The sequence below is a fragment of the Channa argus genome, chromosome 10, assembly GCF_033026475.1.
Source record: "Channa argus isolate prfri chromosome 10, Channa argus male v1.0, whole genome shotgun sequence".
In the NCBI taxonomy this organism is placed as follows: Eukaryota; Metazoa; Chordata; class Actinopteri; order Anabantiformes; family Channidae; genus Channa; species Channa argus.
The window spans coordinates 17,117,245-17,138,491 of NC_090206.1; the positions used below are offsets into that span (position 1 = coordinate 17,117,245).

Consider the following 21,247-nt stretch of genomic DNA (forward strand, 5'->3'; position numbering starts at 1 on the left):
TATAAATTGTGGACTGTGATTAGTGTGATTGCATCTGTGACGTGTGATGTCTCCATTTGAATCTTCTCTAAAAAAACAGATCTGCTCCTGAGGCGACACCTCACAGCACTGACAAACACAACTGTTTATGTTGGCCTGAAGAGGGCAGCACACAGCCTCTTTCAGAACCTTCCACAGAAAAGTGGCCTCAGCTGGCAGACCGTTTGCAGTTTAAGGCAATTGAAAAGCTGCTTATTCTGTAATATCAAGCTATTTACTTAAGATTTGCACAGAACCTGCAAGAATGATTTGCCTCTGAAGGCCACATGTCGATTCCATTTCTGCTTGAAATTTCCTTGTTCTTCTTATTTTGTGCTTACAGGGATAATAAGGACAAAGTTATGAAAACCAGTTAAGAAAACTGGGGATTTAGCGGTTTATGTTGTCACTTCTATGGCTCGGTAAGCTGCATGCAGCGCTCCATGTGAAAGTTAAGGCAAAAAACAAAAACCATTATATATGCCTATGCTGTGCTGGGCTTTTTTTTCACTAAATAAATCCTTTTCTTTTTGGGGCCATAATGAGCAGGAGGCATATGAAACTCTAAAGAGGAGGGAGAATAGAGACACAATGAGATGAGATGGAAGAAGCGAGGGAAGAGAAGAGAGACTTGGTGGCTTGTGCCAGATCTGTGGTACAGGCAGAGGGAAAAAGGGAGTGAGAGCTTCTCTAGTCTTAGCCCCATTTGAAACAGATGCTGTTTATAACCCAAAACCTTAATGGGGAGCTCTCTGGTCTGGTGCTGGCCTATGATCACGTTCCAGCCTAGCTCCAGTGCCCATCTTTTTTTCTTGTATGGGGAAAAATGCCACAGGAAAAAAATATATATCTGCTCTCCCCCCTCCTGTACCAGGGGCAGCTCCTCTGTGAAGCTCTAGATTTATCCAATCAAACCCAGCTCTCTGTGCTCACTTCAAATAGCCACCCCCCCGACTTCAACCCTGCACTAAAAGGAGCCCTCATCTTTCCTCTGACCACACAGCAATATGACCAAAGACATGCTTATTATTTTATAGACTGTGATCTCTGAGCACATGTTAAAGCATAACCTAAAAGTGTGGATTTTCAGGTTACACGTGATCCCTTAATAAAACTGCACCCAGCTGGTTGGCACTGCATTTCAAATGAGAACATCAGAAATATAGCAGGTTATAGGAGGATGAGACAGCTGTTGGTGTTGCCACTGTGCACATGCATCCCTGATGTTTTGTATAAAGCTAATTTTTTTTGTTTAAGCATCTCACTAAAAAACAATTCATGACTTATTTTGATTTCATGAACCTTTTAATCTACTCCTGGTGGGTGCACAAGATCAAAGAGGGAGCCGACCACATCTCATCATGCAAGCAATAATATTATATCTATTCCAATACTGGAAAACATTGCCCAGATTAGGACAGATGATTACTCTTCTATATGCCATTTCGAGCGGAGAATTAGCTGGTATTTAGTTTTTGCCCAGTGGTCACAGTGACAAAGTGGAACTTCAATTTTGCAATGCACAGCCCAGAATAAAAGAAACAAAATAAGCTCAGTGAAGATGTGAACACATCATCATTTGTCGTCTCAGCAGCTCGCTTTAATCGGACAGGTAGAGCACATCCAGATAATCCTTTTAACCTGCTACCTTGTCCCTTGAATTTTAGTTTGTTGCATTTGTATGCATCCTGTTTACCATCACTTGGAATCAGGACTCATTATAAGAACAACAGCTATGTTCTGTGTGAGATGTGACTGTGATGAAAGCATGACGCTGCTCTCCAGTGACTCTGTGTGAATGTGTCTCCAAATGTTACGATTTTGAATTTGACCTGCTGTTCAAATATCACATGACATTTTTAACAATATCCATAGTAATTGAAAATCTTAATTAAAAACTGATAAGCTTGATTGATAATTTTATTGCTTTGACCCCATACTTGTCAATCAAAATGAAAGCCAAAACAAATATCCCATCCATCACAGTCATCCCGCATAGAATTGAGGTCTTGTGGTTTATGTCTCACTGTGGAGATGTAATACTGCAATGAAAAACATGCCTCAGTCTGGATTAGAGGGTCCGACTACATAAATCAAAACTCTTTAAAGGCCAGCAGACTGGTTTAAGGCAGACATAGCAATATAAAGATAATATTTGTGATTTACAGGACTGATATCTGCCAGGTCAGATTTAGTATGAGCTTGGATGACCTGGATGGAGCTGGATTTTCGCCTGACACATGGGTGGAAATGCTCTCCACACAGCCCAAGGGCATATACACTTTGATTTATAGCAAACCCTGAAGAAAATGGGGCACTGGGGGAATTATGTATAATTTTCCTTGGCTTGAAAATAAAAATACTTCCAATTCTTATAAAGAGTAAATTTTACCAATATTGTTATTTTACAGGCTGTGAAAGCTTTAGTCAAAGTGGTGGAGGAGCTTGAATTCATCCAGGGGTCGCTTAAGGATGAGGAGTTGATGCTACCGTGGTGCTATGTCATTGTAGTGTGCTGTGTGAGGCTTAAAAGGTGTTTTAGGGTCATGTCATTTTTTTGTTTGACTACTTGAGTAGAGCTGCACTGTTGCAAAAACTGTGCCATCAGCCCGCTGTAATTAAGTGTCAGTGTTGAGAATTCAGATTCTCCAAATGCCCACAGATCCAACCTGACTTTTTTTTATGTATAAGAAAAACAGTAGTGTTCAAACATTTTTGATTCCCCTCTTGCCATAATTTACAATATAATTGACTGTTTTTCCCATGCATTAGCCTAGGATCACAGGCCCCCAAGGTTCAGACATCGCCTTTCTCAGCACAGATCAAATGGAGCCAGCTAACCAACACACTGAATTCCCTTGCTGCATAAATATGGATTTTAATAACTGCCCAGTATTTATCTTTCTTTTCCACTCATCTTTTGATGTTGCCACATTTCCAGGCTAAAATATGAGTAACATCTTAATCGGCGTGACAGGAAAAGGACTGTATTTTGACTGTTTTCGTTAGCCGTTGTTATCCTGGAAAAGCTATCCCTATTTTTAATTATTTACAGAATGTAAACATAATGTAACTCACCAAATGGAATTCACACTATTTCGGCTAAATACTGGGGAATCTAGAAGGAAATGAAGAACTGACAATCTACAAGAAAGTGTCTGTGATTGACTTTTCTCATAGACCCAGAGCACAGACAAAGACTCAAAAGGGGGTCCAAACGGGAAAGGCCTAAAAAATGTGCCCAGCAAGCTCCTTCAGTATTTTCCAGCCGCCCTTTGTGACCACAGCCACATTTCTTGAATTGTCAGTGACTCTCCGGCACCATCTATACACATCCGTCACAGGGGCTGTCTTATTTATTTTATCTGTTGTTCTCCCTCTTTATCTTTGTTTTTGTTTCTTTTTTTGCTGTCAGGTATTTAAGCAGCCTGCTAGTTTTATGGAGCCTGCATAATGGTCATGATGATATCGGAGACTCAATGGACAGCATGTGACCCATCTGACCGAAGCTCCTTTATGTACCGTCTCTCTTTGTTGTTTTGTTTTTGTTTGTCTGGGAGAAAAAAGAGAAAAGACCACTTCATTGAGTAGGAGGTTACTAACTTGCTCTATTAAGGTGCTGGGGATTTTAACTGCTGCAGTCAAACAAGGCAATAAATAATAACTTATGACCTTTGAAGTGTAGAGACTGAGAAGTACGAAGAGTGAGCTTTACCGTGGCAAGTCTAAATCAAAGCTGACAAAGACACTCTAAGAACCTGTTGGAACTGTCTGCTGAGCAAAGGTCAAACCTGTCACTGCCATCATAATCTCAGTCAGTCCTATTTTCTTCCATGATTTCAGAGAATCACTTGAAAGCTATCTCAACGCACTGAAACAAGGGTCCTTATGAAGTGTTCAAGAAATAATGCCTTCACGCTCCAGTGCCCGTGTTTGCTCAGGGGTGTTTAACTGCCTTCCCCAAAGAGGAACTATAGTATTACTTTAGCTACTTTGTTCCTGAGAGGGGAGTGTTTCGCTGAGTACGGTTGTAGACGTAGAAGTTCGAACTGAGACAGAGTCTTGCGGGTTTTGGTCAACAGGCCCAAACCATTTTCAAAAATTTGCTGAGACAAAATGTGAGAGCTGTTCAATTAAAGGTTAAGAGAGCATGACCCCCCATCAGTACTAAATTTCATTGAGTTCTAAAATTGCGTGACCTGGCCAGGATGGGGCTTTTGCTGAGTTGCCTCATACAATGGCCTGTGGGAATTCATTACCTCTGTGCCCCAACTGAGTCCCTTACACCCACCCCCAAAGTCCTTAGGTCCCCTGCAACTCTGCACAACTTCCTGTAATCATCCCCACATGTGGTGGTGGCATTTAGCCTCTTCTACCGTGGCACACGTCATTAGGCCTAAACTTTAAGCAGGTCTACCTTGCTCCAGGCCAAAGGGGAAACTTTTTATATGGTGGCGGGGGGTAGAAGGGGTGGTCGGAGGTGGGGGTGACGAAACCACCGCCTGAATCACACCACCTAGAGAGGTTTTGACATGCTGAGGTAGCAGTAGCAGCCTACACATTGGTCGGCAGTGGCTTCCGTCCAGCTTCGGGGCTTGATTCAGATGAAGGGAGTGTCTGCAGGAGTGTTAGGTGGCAAAGGTCAAGCCAGTGAAAGCTGTAAATCCCAGAAGGGGACCAACCTAAAGGTCAGCCAGTCATGGTGATTAGAGGAGCCATCTAAAAGATGCGAGAGAATTGGGGGTGGCACAGACAAATCCCCCGTAGACCCCTTCATTTGAGGACAGACACTATTGTTTTCCAAAATGCCACTTTGACAACATGTGTGGTTTATATTTCGGGATAATAGAAAGAACTTCCTGAAGGAGAAAGAAGCCCTTAAACAAACATATGAATAACATGCAACAATGCCTGTGTTGGTGACTGAAGGTCTGGAGTGTTTTGATGGTTTTGTGTGTCTATGTACTCTGCATATTAATAGTTACATTGGGAGAACTTCTGGCTATGTTTAGTTTATTTACTCCACAAATTCTTGTACTAAATTATGCCAAGGCCCCCTTGGTTACTGTATCTTAAAATGTTTTTTTTTTCCAGAACATCAGCTTTTTGTCTCTTTTTCAAAATAGCTTCTTCTGTGAAATTGAAACATATGGTTTCTTTGGAATAAATGTGCCTTCAATCTGGAATAACCCAATATAATCCTATTAGAAAAGGTGCCCCCTGCAGATATTGAACACCATGTTTCATAAAAATATGTTAACACAAATTATAAGTTGGACAGCCATTGACAAGCCACCAGAATCCTTACATTTTTGTGTTTGTTTTTATATTTTTAAACATCTTAGAGTGTGAGTCTGTAGTTATTGTTTGCAGATCAAACCACACTCTGCTTCCATATTGCTGTGTGTATTTTTCTCTGGTGCATGCACAGTTGACTGTGTTCTCTCAGCAACCACTTAAAAAACCATCTCTCTCATTTATGCTGAAATGCATTTCTGGGATTTCTATGTGCTCCAGAGACTCAGTGGTGTCATGCTGCACACAATATCCATCAAAATGAGTTTTAGTTCTTGCTGTTGTTGACTTATTTGACATCCATCGATACTCACAAGAGATATTTGCAAACATAAAGGACACTTGCAGTTATTTTTGGCCTAGGCCTTGCTGTTCTGGTTTTGCCATTATTCCAGTGACTCCAATGACAAAAACTGTTATCAGTAAGTGTACAAAACAGGGACATAGCTCTCTGAATGCAATTCATCATTATAGTTTATGATGCAATACCTGATTTTCTTTAGTTTCTGTATTTTTCTTCTATTTGGGGTATGCCTTTGTTATAGAAACAATGTCGGACTGCTTATAAACCCACTGAAGAACTGATGCCAACCGTTGGACATCTTTTAGACAAAATGGTCCATTACTTTTTTTTTGTTAGTGACACAAACTTTGAAACATGGTTGAATACAATGGCTTTTCACCTGCAAGATTTTTGCTAAGACACCTTCTTAAACAACAACTGCAAATTCAAATATCCGATGAATCCATGTAAATTTTTGTTCTTTGAGTTGTGATCATAAGAGGATTAATAGACATTTAGAGTGCAATAAATGTTAAACTTAAAATAATTAATTAGTATACGTTTGTTTTTCAGTAGGCTACTTTCAGGCAAACACAAGAAAAATGCCATTTGGGAAAAATGTGTCATTATTTGCTATAGTTTGGTATAATAACAATACATGTAATGTCTTTAGCAAGTAAAGTTGTACAAACTCAAGTAAAGGTCTGTCTAAAAAAATCCTTCAATGTTGTTAAAGTAAAAGTACTGAATATGAAAGTATCATAGAAAAGTAAAAAGACATGTATTTTAAACAGGGTCGAATTTGATGCGTAAATGGATGTAAGTGTCCAAGTCTAGTCCAGATATGAAAATAATGGCATAAAATGTACATTAATCATTTAAAATTTGTTTTAACTTTAGATTGTGGTAAACAAAAAGCAGTAAGTAAAAGTGAGGCTGATTTTATAAACTTTATATGCTGACAGGTGGTACATCAATAATAATACATGTGTGTATATTAGTAATTAGAATCTAAATCAACAAAAAAGTAATTAAAGCTGCAAAATAAATGTAAAAGCACAACATTTCTCTCTAAATTGTGATGGAATGAATGTATAAGTAAAATAATGTAGAAACTCTCCAGAACAGTACAAGTAAGTACAATTACCTTAATTTTTTGTGACAAAAGAAATGATTAGCAACCAATTGTATTAAAAGGTCAAATTTCAAGCTAAAGGTTTGTCAGCTTATAGGGGGAAAACATTTGCCGTGCCGTTATTAGAAAAGTTTTTATACCCACAACAGAGGAATCTCTGGGACCACAAACAATGATTAATGAAGTTAAGTGAAGTCAGTTTAAACAACACATAAAGTTCAGCTACTGTGCTAAATGATCAACCTGTGATTTTTGTTGTGGGTTGTGTCATTGCTATTTGTCTCCACAATAGCCATAAACTTATTAACCTCTATCTAGGAAGCCTGTGCTCCATACTTCACTGTAACCTCATTCACCTCCAGACAAGTTAACTAGCCCCCCACCCTTGGTCCAAACTGAGGGAGGATGAGTGGTGCACCACTTAAAACGAGACGGCCGAAATAGAGGCGTAGCCATCACCTCCCCACATTCACAAATACCCCCTTAAATGGGGAGAAGTCAAAGACAGAAATTCTAATCACTTGCCTTCCCCTCCTTTTTGCTGAGGGAGATAAATAAAGAATAGAATAGAGTTTGAACTGAGGCCAAAGGCAGGGGAGGCACTCTAAGTATTGTTGGATGATCTCCATTTAGTGGAGGCAGGGGCTGAAAAGAGTGCTTTCTTGTTAGTTAGTGTGTAATGAACAACTTTCACAAGCCAGTTGGTCAATGGGAATCACAATGTTCCATTCTTGTGCTCTTAGAAATTCACACTGAAGATGACTGGCACTCAACTGACTTGACTTTAAACAAATAATAAATGAGTTAATAATAATATCATGATAAACAATTCATTTTTATCTAGTATGTTTGTCTCATTTCGGGCGCCAGAAAGCTGAGCGTCATCTTTCATGTAGCTGGTTAAAAGGAACAAGAGTGGAGCCGTACAGAGGCTAAAAAGGACCGCCTCTGTTTGGTAATCGTTCTCTCTTTATCTTTTCATATGACCAGATCGTTCATTCCATCCTTTTCACCACAAAAGAAAAAGAAAAAAAAAAGTTTGTCAGTTCCCTGTTTCTTTTGTTGTGTGCTTTCTTCTCCATGCTCTTTCTACTTTTATCCTAATCCCAGCCATGCATGAGCGATCAGTTGTGTCCTGTTGTTTCACTGTTCTGCTAGTTTTCAATCAGTAGGGTTCCTCCTTTGTTCCTTTTCTTTGCCAAACACAGAAAAGGTAAGGAGAGGAACGAGTAATGAAATCTCTTTTGTAGACTTAGGCCTTTGTATCCCTCATCAGGATTTTTAGATATAGCTCTGACTGTAATTAAGGGGGATTGTTGCTGTGATGCTGCTCTCTGCTGCCTTTCCTGTTGGTCTTTGGAGAGTTAGAGGAAGTCTGCTTCAAAGCTTGTATCTGGAGTCCAGCAATCATGAAAACTGCACTGTTTTGATGTATGAATCCAATAAAAAAATAAGCGGACATCAGAACTTGTCGAAATCCAGACAGGCCAAGGTATGGCTGTTTTTGACAAAAACAGGAAAAGTCTACCTGATACTTACGAAAGAAAATTATGAACAGACTCATGCAGGAACCCATTCTGGCTTGTCCTTAAGACACCACAGAAGGAGCTTTGATCCTCCTTATAAAAATTTTGATAAAAAACCCTCAATTTGTTTAAAGTTCATTTGCTGTCACAGGAGTCTTGCTGCCAACATCATTATTATTTTTAATAATAATACTTACACACAGAATCATGCAGATATATGCAAGGCTTTGGACCACATGATCTACAGAACATGTGGTCCAGTGTGAAGACTACTGCTGTGTGCTATTGCTGAGGTCATCGTTATTAGCGTGATCATAGCTCTGTGCGCTCCATATGGGCTCAGTGGGGACAGAGGCTGAGTCTCGTTCAAAGGGACAGTCATTGTTACAGGCTGATCTCTAATCTCTGTGGTTGTCTGCCCTAATTAAAAGTCTTGTGGATGTGTAGGTTGCCTGGGCCTCTGCTCTGCAGGAAATTATGATCGCAAACGTCTTCCTGTCGAGTCTTGCACTTGGCACTACAAAGTGATGCGGGCCGCCATTACCTGAATGGGCTGGAATCAGAGCAGACAGCCGCATCATCCCAGCTCTTAGTCTATCAGGACTGTGCACAAGTGGCCATTGTTGACGCCAAAAACGGGATTAAGGAGGGTCTTCAAGGGAATTGATTTTCATGTGAGAACAATAGTGGGGCACCGAACACTGGGGCCTGGGTCTGAATCACACGGCCAAAGAGCTTTATGAAAAGGGGTGCGCCGCAAGCATCGAGATTAAAGCAATCAGGTTCTTTACCCCCACTCTTTTTGGATACCCTCCCTCCTCCACCCCCCCCCCCCCGCCTCCCTCTGTCCTCTGTCCGCTCTGCACAGTAATTTTGCCCAAATAATGACCACAGAGGAAAGCCTGTTTAAAAGGTATGGGAACAGAAAGATACAAGTTGTTTACTTTTCCCCACATTTCCTTTTTCACTTTGTTCTAACAAGGGTTCAAGAGCCATGGGCAGGGTGGAGGTATTTGAATCCTGATGCAGGGTGTCTGAGCAGATTCTGGATGCCTTGTCCAACGCTCCTAAGAGCCAGGCCAAAGGCCCAACTGTTTGTATAGAGAAAAGCTGTAGGGAGTGAGTATCTGGGCTGGGAGGCGAAAGGGTTGTTTGGCGGGGACCAGTGTTGGGGTGAACATGACGTGTCACTGAGAGGGGATCAAGGGTTATGGATGAAAGGGATGGCCGCCTTGTCCTCTGTCTTTGGCGGACTGTGTGCAGCTGTGGGCACCATTGTGGACATGCTCATTTGCATACGTTTGGCAGGAGCTCTGGGAGGCAGCACAGGCCAAGAGGAGTGGCCCTGTTTAAAATGGAGGCAAAAGGGCGGGCAAGTAAAGACCAAGAGTATGTAGATACATACCCATACATTATCTTCACTGCAGTAAACACATCAGCAGTGGCCAAGAGAGAAAAAAAGGCTTGTTATCCCAGTGTCAACATGTAAATATAAACAGCAGAGAGAGAGCAGGTTGCATTTCAGGAGGTGATAAGACCATGTCACCGTGATGTCATAATGACAAAGTGAGTGACTGAAGGAGGGTTCGGTTTGCGGCTGCTAGCTGCCGGCGTAGGGGTGTGTCCTACGCCGACTAGAGACAGGTTTATTGGGCCTGATGAGTGCTAAGCTCCTGTGCCTAGCCACAATGGAGCCTGTGATCTCCTTTTGTGGCTCATTGGGAAGCACTGGTGCGCTCGGCAGCCCCCGCTCTGTCATTAGACAGATTGTGAACAGGCTGCACAAGGCCCAGCCAGGGATGACGGAGCCACCAGCCACTTCATTAGGGGCATTATGAAGAGGACTGAAGCTTTCTTCTCTCCGCCTGTGTCCAGAATTCACAGGTCTGTTTAATCACATAATTCTCCTCAAGTGCCCCAAGGAGGCTGCAGCACAGCAAGGGCCCTTTAGACCCATGACAACTTGGAGAGATTAATTATATTCATCTTTTGGAATATCTGCAGAATAAGAGGGAATTTGATATTGGCTCGCTTTTATTTTTTTCCTCTTGTCTTTTTCCAAGCGCCGCTTTGATGTCCTCCTGTTATTGTTGGGGGACGTCTGTGCAACCCTCTGCTGCTGGAGCTTTGATATGCTGCAGCAGAGGTTAAGGGTTAGCATCTAGGGGTCTAGGGCCACAATGTCCTAACTTCTGTCTTGGAGAGGGGTGACCTCTGGACCTGAGAGTTGGTCAGAGACACTTCAAATTCCGCCTCCCTTTGATGCGCACTCTTTCACAGCAGTTAATTAGCCAGGGTGGCTAAACGTTTAGCCTGGGCGTGAAAGAGTCTATGATAGCATGTTTGTCCAAGACATTGCCTACTTTTTTGTGTGTCACAAGGTCTTTTGAAACAATGTGGTACTTGGACAACTTGTTTGCATAGGATAGCGGGTGAATGCTGCGGGCTATTCACAAGCGCTTATTCACCAGGAAGAGTTTTGAGAAGGCCTTTATGCTAATGAAGAGAAGTCCTTGACATTTCTCTCATTTCCTCTAATCAACTACATGATTTCCCTCTTTTTCTGTCTTTGTTTGCTATATGTTACAGGAATCCATCCTACAGAGCAGCAAAATAGGAAAAACCTCTTATCTGGCAAGTGGCAGTTGCAGCCTCTGAATCATTTCAAGCCACTGCAACATATCTTCCCCTAATCTTCATAAAGTCTTTGGGGAGTATTAATATAAATTTCTGAAGATATGGCTTTCATCAAGAATCCAGTGAGCTTTAAAAGGGTTCAAGCAGGATCCAATTTTCTCTTCTTTCTATTCTAACAGCTCCTATAAGCAGTCATGAGCCAGACTGGTAGCCGCAGCTGTAACATACTGGAGTCATCAGACCCAAAATATCAGTTGCTGCTGCACATCGGGTATAATAATTTCTCTGTGTGTCAGTAGGAAAGTGGAAATAAAGCATATCTATGCGATTTCGTTGAGGCAGTAAACCTTCCCTCTACCAGCTGGTCCTGAATGTACAGGTCAACGGTAAACAGATACAGTAGAATATTGCACCAAGACTAAGCAGCAACAGACCTGAGTAAACATACCTGTGATCTTCACTGCGGTACCTGTAAATCATTAGCACTGGTGACGTATTAAAGTTTTCTTTTCCTACCAAATCTTCTCTAGCCTAAGGCAACCTCTAATCATTTGCCCACAGAGCAACGTCAAATAAAATTTCATTTCATGTTGTTTGTACTTCGGATAGTGGGAGGAGGGAGCCAGGTTGGCTCTGGTTGATATTGTGGGGATATTGATCGGCTATTGAGTGCACACTGTGTCCAGACAGTTTCCATCCCCAGGGACCCAAACACTAAATCATTCTCTCATTTTAAGCTAAGTTGTATGTCTGCAGAGCTGACAAAGCTCTCGGGGTAGACAAACTTTAAAGTAAAATGCTCTCATTTTTTTCCCATCCGACTCGCTTTCTCCTGTGTTCTGTCTTCAGCTTTTCATCTGTTTCTTACACTGTTGCATCTTATATTGTTTCAAATGTAGCTGCTGCCACTACAGACTATGATTTTGAAGACACGTTTCTAAACAAGAGCTTTCTGTCTTAACAAGCATGAAAGGATTTTTGGGAGATTTACACTGCGAATTAAACATCAATGCGAGTAAGGACGGGGCTACTCTCACATTATAACTTGATGATTCACACATTTATAAATATGTTAAAAAAATACTATTTTTACCATTGTTTTATTTGAATGTGTTTCTTACTGCACGTATGGACCTGCTGTTGGAATGTAAAAGGGGAAGTTTAATCCCCACACAACAGAATGTTCATCCTTCGTGTGAGGAGGGACATTCTCTGAGCTTTTTGATTACACAATGACAAAAATAATAGATCTTTGTTACTGTATGCATTATGATTCACAGGCTAAACCAAAGACCTTCATTTACTTTAATCATGCAGAAATCCTTTTTTATTTCAAAATGTTTGGTGAGTGTTCAATTGCTTTTGAGTGATCCAGACATTACTGTTAATAATAAGCAAAATATCCTATTGTTTTATTGTGTGCATATATTTTCTGTTCCTTACAGTTGCTGCTTTGCCATCAGGTACTGTGTGACGCACATTGTTGTATGAGGTTGGTAATAAACTACTGAATCAAGCAAATGTCTTACCCTTAACTATTTTCTCATCAAGGCACATGTGTCTGATCTGATGATTGCCACAGATCAGAGTCCCTCCATATGTGGAGTTTTGTTAGTGTGCATGTGCCTGTGTACGCAGTTTGCTTAGTAGTCAGGGCAGGTTTCACATTGCTTGGTGCTGCTCCAGTGGCTCGGCCACCCGCAGCTGGGTATCGATTAGCTCTGTGGCACCGAACCTGACCCCCCACCAACTGGCCCCCCACCTCCAGAATCCCATCCCTTCGCTGACTGAAACAACCAGCCTAACAGGGGACAGCCTATTTCTTCATTTCTCTGGTATGAGTCAAAACCTTCGCATCTCAGCCTGAAGGATACTAACACCAACATGATTAGACATAAAACTCAAAAACCAAAGCTAGTGGCTTGCACTAACTGATGCAATGTAATACAGTGAACAGGAATATACAGTTTTTGTTATCAACACTTATAATACTATCACTAATACACTAATACTAATACTATCTATTTCAAAATGTTTTAATTGTGGTTATACTGGTAGGACTTTACTTCAGCCCATTATATAGACATTTAATAAATAGTTTATAATGGAGAATGTAGTTTTACATGTTTCTTAATCTAAACAAGAGGTTATTAATTTATTACAACTATTACAGCTCATGTTGCCACCCGTTGGTGGAGGCTGGGGTACGAACACTTACTGAATGACAATATAGCAAATGACAGTTGTCATTAGATAAAAGATGTATTCATTGGAAAAGTTGCAACTGTTTGCAAGTACTTTACTCTAGTAAACATCAAATGTCCTTATATTTGCATAGAACTACACTACAGTGTGTCATAAGTCATTTACTATAGGTTTGCATAGTGCTAACTAGACTGTGCTAATGAGTTACCAATTCATCTGATGAAAAGAATGAAAAGAAAATGAAAAGAATCAAACATCAGCACATGCAGTTTCTCATACAGACTTACACAAAAACATTGTCACAATAAGAACAGCCTACCAACAAAGAACAGGTAAAACTCTGCCGATCCTTGTTCATTTCAAGTGCTGTAACTAAAAAAGAGGTTTGAAAGGGTGCCGACTCGTATACTCCTTATTTAAGAACTCCTGCACCTTGTCAGCCTCATCGTGGCACATGGGTCTTGACAAGAACAAACTGGTCCTGATGGAGAATTGTAGGTTGCGCCAGACCCCCTTACAAGGTACTCCCCGCTGCAGCTCCTGAGGAGAGAAGTTTTCTATTATCAAGAGCTCTCCCTTAATGATGAAAGTAAACAAGATGAACAAGAGTCTTTAATATTTCATGGCCCACCCACAGGTGTAGCAGTATGCAGGGAATAAAGAATACATCCACACACACCAATGTGGATCTGATTAAGACAAGGGTACTGTCCCAGCTGCAATTGACCAGATTTCCTTTGTGTGTGTCTTTGCGTGTAGGGTCTTGAAGATGTTTGCTGTCTCAGGCTTTTTTCTCTCTCCACTCTCCCTCTCTCCTCCACCTTCTCTCTGTGGTGATATATGGAACATATGGGAAATTATTGCGGGGTTATAAAGGGTTGTTGACTTCAGCAGACATGCAGTAAATTACACTGTTTGTGCAGGGGAGGAAAAACACAAGCTCTTTAGGAACACTTAGTGTAGATTTCCTGTATAGACTTAGCTCCCCCTCTCATCCCTTTTTCTCCCTCTCTGTACCTCCTCCTCTTAGCCTTCGGCCTATTCCCTCTGTCTCTTCCTGAATCCCTCTCACTACTGTAACACAGGCCGCAGCACAATCTCATTCTGTTCTCCTGGCTGGTGGTAACACAGTGGGATATATCCACATAAATTACACACATAAAACTCATAAAGCCTGGAAAATATTTTAATAGTTTCCGCACCCCCTTAGCGGCAACAAGCTGCATGTGCGGAGCTGGTGAGCGCCACCAACATTATTGGTGCAATTAAATGTGAAACACAGGAGAGAAACATGGGGGAGTGGAAGCCCAAAATGGCTGTAAACAAGGAAAATGACACTTGACAAGTTGTAATTTATGGACGTTGTTTCAAAGGCAAGAGACTCGTCATTCTTACACTGGCAGAGGAGGAAGAATAAGGCACAAGGATCTAGGCATTAGAAGAACTATTCACAGAATGTTAGTGCATCAAAGCCACACAAAGACAAAAAGGGGAAAGAGAAAGCAGTGACTTCAAAGACGAGGCATGATGAGCAATGCACAGCGAGTGAGCGCGCGAGAGAGAAACTAAGAGAACAACAGGAAGTGTGTGTATGTGTGTGTCATAGAGAGAGAGAGAGAAAGCTTTGCAGGATGATAGTAACGAAAGCAAGCATGGGATGGTGGAGAGAAGAGGGGTGGGGGGTAAGGCCCCTGGATACAGGCGTCTCCACTCATCTCAAAGAATTCTAAATCATACACACACACACTTACACCTACACTGACACCTACACCTACACCTACACACACACACACACACACACACACACACACACACACACACACACACACACACACACACACACACACACACACACACACACACACACACACACACAGGCTTCCTTGGGAAGAGATGCCATTAAACAGAATTGCAGAGGACTTGAGTTCCCACACCCCAACGCCATACAGAAACAATTTAGCATCGCCATTTACGTGTTTACTCTCCTTCCAAAATAAGGAAAAAACTGAAACAAAACAGTCACTGAAAATGAGCATGCGATGAAAACTGAAAACGTTGTCATGCTTGACAAAAACTTCCAATTCATTCTTGAACAACAGCAGCTGAGCACAGATGTTTACAACGATAGTTACAGCAAGTGATTTAACTGCAAAAAGGTTCACTTCTCGCTTGACTAACTCAGTGCACTGTATATACAGGTGTGTTCTTATATTACGCTGCCAACACCATGATTTGAAATGGTCCATTTTAATTTGTGTATCGCATAAACGGTGTTGTAAGAAAGCTTTGAGACAACTGATGTGTTCTTCAAAAGTGAATAATTTGCATTGTTGTTAAACATTTCAATACAGAAACGTTGCTTATAACTCGTCTTCGAGTAATGTGTAATTTTTTTAATTTAATCATGATGAACCTTTTTCCCTAGAGCACACAACCCTGGTATTTAGCAATTCTGTAGTTTCCTATCTGCTTTCAAGAATTACATTTAAAACCAAATGGATTAAAAGGTCTAATGCATGCAGAGCATAAGCACCGAAAAAACTTCTTCTTTAAAGTTGTTGGACCTGCCAAAGGCACTGAACAGTAAAAAATGTTTCATTTGAGCAAACTGCAATTGCTTTACTTAAAAGTGCTGCTTCTCTTAAATGTGATCCATTTGTTTGGAATGAATTCCATTGAGGGCCAAAGGAAGTAATGAAGATTAACCAAAACCTGAAAGGTACTGCAGCAGATATGGAATCACCTTTGCCACATAAATACACAAGTTAAATTCAGTGTAGATATCCTGTAATTCGCAAAGTGACAAGATGCTTGTCTGATGCACCAAGCACCGTCAATTGGAGCTCATTAACTCAGTCAGGGGGAAGCATTCTACAAGCACGGAGAGAAATTATTAAAATACTTCCATTAACTAGAAGAATAAATATCCCGGTTGCAGCTCAAAGTGTCTTCATTTGGGCTTAAATGTGAGATATGCCGTTGCTATGGTAATATGGCAATGGCTGTAGACCTCCTCCCAGCTGTTGGTGGGTTTTGTGTGTGTGTGTGTGTGTAAGAGAGAGAGACTGACTGTGTGTGTTTGTGTGCGTGCACGCATGCATTGATGCTGCCTCCGTGCTGTGTTCCTCCTTTCAGTCTTCAGAATAGTGTCTCTACTAATCCGTGAAAGTTGCGGTGCTCTGAACCAGTGGCCAAACCTTTTCCCACTGAACCAAGGCCCAGGGTCTGCGCTCTGCTTTACACTTGATTGGTCCCTCCCGTAGCAGGACTCCCCTCCCTGCTGGGTGTGGGCCCGTCCCCCTCGCTGGGCTGCTCAGCACTGCCTAATCGCCTTCTCCCCACCACAATTACCAGTGCTGAGCCCAGGATTCACCAACACACCATTAAAATCTGGCCAGCCCATGTTCAGCAGCCCTCACACATATAGGCCAGGCCCAGACACAGGCCTAAGACCAGGCCCAACTCCACCAACAGAGCACCTGTTCATGCCTGGGATGCCCCACAGCACTGTGGACTTGGCTGGTGTGCTGGGTAGGAAAAACAGAGGGGGTTGGCAGCTGTGCCGTGGTCCTCCTCCCCCTGCAGTGGAGGTGATGTGTTTATTTGGGCTGGGGTGCTGCAGTGAGAAGCTGTGAGAGGTAACTATCTCCTTGTTGTGCTGTACAGAGTACCAGAGAATCCACCCTGCAGAGACAGAGCCCTTTGATATGTGACCACTTCAAACCTACACATACAATGGGAGCAGTCACTTGTGGAAATAGCCCAAGTTGATGTTGTGTGGGCAAGGTGAGACAAATTTGCCTCACTCAAAACCAACGCAGTACGTTATTTTTCCTGCCCTATATAGTATCACCAAGGAAAATACAAAACATATTGTACATTCTGAGCACTGACAATCCAGCAACCTGTGTTAAATCAGAAATAGAAATACTCCCACATTCAGTTTCAAGCTATTGCACCATTGACGAGAGCATATGGGACTGGCAAGGTGAAATGCAGTGACCTGGCAAACAGTCCAAAGACTGGTGAGAGTCGGGTACACGTCAGAAGGCACTGGGTGTGCTGGCACAAACAGTACCCGGAATGTGGATCAGACACACAACCAGCACTCGTTAGCTTATTACTCTCTTATTAGGAACATTTTTGCCTTGCATGGATTGGCAGAGTCCCGCTAGCCACCCTCTTCACATGGCCCAGGCTCTGTCAGAGTTGATCAAAAGACATTTCTTCACATCTCCAGACGCCAGGGAAAAAAGGAGAAGAAAAGAGGGAGAGAAGAAAAGAGCCAGAAGGGGGCATACTGCTCTCTCTTTACTCTAGTCTTTTGGTGAATGAGGACTTTTCACAATGCCCTCTCCTTTTTCTTTATTTTTTCATTCTTCCATTGGCAAAAAAAAAAGAAAAAAAACTGCATTTCCCATCGTGTTTCGCCAAATTGTTTTTGCCATATCAAAAACAATTATCCTCAGGTGCAGAATTACAACCATTCCAGAGGGAGAACGAGGTCTTCACAAATCTGACTGGCTTCCAGGCAGCCAAGACCCCCTCGAAGTGGTAATGAAAAGTGTAACTTTAGCCTCCCAGCTGTACGTCTCAATCCATAATCCTTCCCCAAAAACCTCACCGTAGAGCCGCCTACCACTCCCATGGTGTTCCCAGCCTGTGCCGGGCTGGGCCTGCACTGATTTATGTGGCAGTCCCATGTCATACTCTCAACCTGAAAAGGATTTGCTCCCCTATATTTACCAGGGTGGTCAGGGCAGCTCTCTGGCTACACAGAAACCCCAGTCTTCGGGCCTCACTCCCAGACAGTGTTCTTACCCCTCTGTGCCAATAACTTGGACATTTTGGACCTTACCAGAATCAGACGGGGCTCCACTGTTTACATAGTGGTGTGTTTCAGCAGTGCAGAGGTGAGTGTCTGTGTGTGTGAGTGTGTGCGTGGGTTTGCAGAGCTATCTGTTGTAACAAACATTAGGTGCATTAGTACCTAGTAGGTATAAGCATTTCATAGTCTTCCAGATTGGTGACTCGGCCTGTGAAGTGACAACGACGCTATAAACCTCTGAAATGTAGAGACAGATAACACATTTTAGTTCTTAAAACTGTTTATTTCATTGATCTTTGGGCATTTTCATGGTCATTTTCAGCTGCTGTATCAAAATATGCATAATTTGGAACCGATCTCAAGCACGAAATTGTCCATCGCCATGATATATAGTAAGGTTATTTCTATTTAAGGGTCTGAGAAGTGTTGGAGGAAAGTATTTAACAGTATTCTCCTGTCAGCTCATGCCAACTGCTGCTGTGAAACACTATATTAAAAATGTATTGATTTCCAGTGAATAATTCTGGAAAAGTTGAAAAGGAAGACCCTAATTGGTAGAACTATAACTAATTGATAATGTGTGTGTAAATTACAGATTTTCAAAGAGCTGAAATTGAGAGAAGTCTTCAGCCGTACTATTCATCACAGTTTTGCTCTTTGGTGCAGCTGACTTGAGTAAAAACTACAGATTGTGCTACTTACCCTCACAGAGTAAGGATCCAGTGATAGTTGAGAGCTGAACACATGTTGGTAGATAAGTTGTTGTGGACGGTGGTGGTGTACTCTGCCACTGTGCATCCACTGCAGTCAAGTAAACCAAGGTGACCTCTGGACAGCTTGGTTTATACATCCTGTGGTTGGTTGTCTACGTAGGGTGGCAGTGGGAGCAGCGGGTGGTTGATGCACAATGTAAGGAAGGGATCAGCTCATCCTATTTTATGTGTGTGCGTGTGCAGATGCGTGCGCACCAATAGCGGATGCACATGAATTCATTTTGTATGCATGTGCATTTGAATGACACTCATTGCATTAAATCCTAAATACTGCTTAATATAAATCACATTTTCCTGGTTAAAGGTGCAAATGAAGAAATCTTGCTCCTTCAAAATTTTAATTGAAATCGGCGTTGGCATCTCTCATAGCAGAATTTGAAAAAAATGTTGCATTGCATGTTGCATTACTTGAGAAAGAAATTTGGACCAATGCAAATGCAGACAAAATGGCCGCTGTTGCTAAGCTAACAGAAGAGGAAGAAGATGGAGCTGGTGCTCTTTGAATGCTGCGTGAAAGCAGCACGTTCACAGGTGACTTTTTATAATCCTAAAACGCACTGAATTGTAGAATTCCAATTTGTTTGAGCTGCTAAAGACTTGATCATACTGTAGCACATTTTGTTTGAGAATCAGCGTGAATGCTGTAATATACAAGCGACTCATTCTCTCAAAGGGTTCTTGACATTACAGTTTCATATTGACTAAAACATGTGTAATTTTGTTTTCTTAGCATGAGGTTGTTTACAATTTACACAACGTAGAGAAAAATGGTGTAAATAAAATAACAGCGCACTCTTCAACAGACTGCACCATTAGAGTGAGTGAAATATTTTCAGCCAGAGTTGTGAGTTACGAGATGAGTAAAATGTGACAGCTTCATATGAAAGTCTGTTTGAGTCTTTGCAGTTAAAGCTTTCGTATTATGACACAAGGAAAGCCTTCAAAAAATTGTTCTTCTTTTTTTCTCCCTATGTGTTAGGAAATGCGAGAGATAGTTTTCTTTGTAATCGAGATTTAAAGCATAAGATTGGTAACTTTCTGTCACAGTGTACCAGTGATCTCAGATTTTAAAGTGTAGATTATGCATGGGAATATATTGTGAGGGGTTTTACAGTGTGCTCCATAATTTTAAAGTTTCTTTGACAGGTTGAAGTAGGTTATGAAGAAAGATAGAAAGAATGAATAAAACATAATGGAAATTAATATTATTTATCTCCATTGTATGTGTATAAACAACAATTTATATTTATACTGGCCTGTAAAAATATGTTAGAGTGGCATTACAGCAATTACCTAAATAAAATTATCACAATATGATAATACTTTCATGTAGTAGGCAAATGTTTACTGTTTGCAGTTGCAATAGAGTTGACCTACTGATGCAAACGTAATACAAAAGACTGGTAAAGAATTAAAGATTTGTGTTGTGGGGATGTCAGAGTGTCCTGATAAGTAGGCGGGACACTGCTGACAGTTCAATGTCCTCTTTACAGATGAACATACGAAAAACAGATGGCGTGCTTTCATTCTGCAAACTGAGAGAAGTTTCATATTTCAATCTTAGAGAAACATCTCTGATTTGACTCACAGCTTTTGATCAGCCGCTCTGGTTTTTATTTATCAATGCATATTATTAGATTATTATGAGAGCCTCCCATTCTAGACAATGCCCCTTGAAGAAATAAAAAGACTTGAAATAAAAGATTCTTCTGCCAATTAGACACCACCTTGAAATAGAGAGCTAATGAACTTCATTGTCTTTTGATGCTGCACACAAAGTTTCACAAATGTAAAAACAACTACAAGAATTACAAAGAAACTTACAAACAGATGGCTTTTTCAACAAACAACTAAACTAACACAAATTATGCATAATTACTTTCTGATTGTTCTTGTAGATACCATTTGTCTGGCATAAGCTGAAAAGTTTTCAACTATTCTCAGATAACTTTCTTTTTTCCATCTGCACAAATTACGACAACATCTATAAGGTCCAGTTTTAGCAGTTCGACTTTTTTTATTTTTAAGAAAAAAGTATTTGGGACTGTTCAATAGGTCAAATCTAAGTTGAAATGCACTTGAAGAAAATGGGTTTTAATTTAAAGACACATAGTATTTTCGGCCGTGACACAGTGCGATTATGTTTTACTTTAACATTTATTTTTACAGCCAAATAAAAACAAAAGCAAGCTTTGCCTTACTAATACAGTATTTTTTGATTTTGAATTAAATATTGTTAAAATGCTAAAAATAGCTTGTGTATTTATTATGACTTTTATCCTAAAAGTGGATTTTATTTTTGCATGAAATGTATGAAATAATACACTTTGTTCATAACACAATTAATTTAAGTTTTTGTTCGACAAAAAATAAAATAAAACAAATTAAAATAAAGTACAAATCACATACCTACATATCCCACCTCATTATAGTAACGACATTGATGACAAGTAACTATTTGTTTTACCTAAACGTCATAGTTATTATAAGGTCAGCGATTATGCAGTGCTACTTATTTGGAAAATTTTAAATTTACTGTTGAACAAT

At 40.9% G+C, this 21,247-nt stretch overlaps 1 long non-coding RNA gene across 1 annotated transcript; it reads right to left on the reverse strand.

The window, feature by feature from the left end:
• Positions 1-10,102: 10,102 nt before the first annotated feature.
• LOC137134176 (uncharacterized) lies at positions 10,103-18,721 on the reverse strand. Its single transcript, XR_010915391.1, has 3 exons — positions 18,630-18,721; positions 13,779-13,927; positions 10,103-13,639 (listed from the first exon to the last, which is right to left on the reverse strand). It is a non-coding gene; the product is annotated as an uncharacterized lncRNA (long non-coding RNA).
• Between the last annotated feature and the right edge of the window lie 2,526 nt (positions 18,722-21,247).